This window comes from Dendrobium catenatum, unplaced genomic scaffold (assembly GCF_001605985.2).
Source record: "Dendrobium catenatum unplaced genomic scaffold, ASM160598v2 fragScaff_scaffold_1074, whole genome shotgun sequence".
Lineage (NCBI taxonomy): Eukaryota > Viridiplantae > Streptophyta > Magnoliopsida > Asparagales > Orchidaceae > Dendrobium > Dendrobium catenatum.
The window spans coordinates 448,516-448,913 of record NW_021319536.1 but is presented as its reverse complement, the minus strand read 5'-3'; positions in this window follow the sequence as shown (position 1 = coordinate 448,913).

The following is a 398-nucleotide window of genomic DNA, read 5'->3' as shown; positions in this document are numbered from 1 at the left end:
ATCTCTCTCTATCCCAAGCTCTCACTCTCTCTCTCTTCCCCTTCTCTCTCGCTTTCCCTTTCCTTGTTCTCTCGCTCTCTCTCTCTATCTCTCCCTTGCTCTCTCTCTCTCTCTTCTCTCCTTCGCTATCTCTCTCTTCTCTCTCTCTCCCTCGCTCTCCCTCTCTCTCTCCTCTCTCTCTAGCTCTCCCCCTTCCTCACTCCCTCCTCCCTTCCTCTCTCTCTCTCTCTTGCTCACCCAATCTCGCTCTCTCTCGCTCACTCTCGCTCGATCTCTCTCCCTCCCTCTCTCTCCCTCCCTCCCTCTAACTCCCTCTCTCTATCTCTCTCTCGCTCTCCCCCTCTCTCTAGCTCGATCTCCCTCGAACTCTCTCTCTCTCACACTCCCTCGCCCTATTT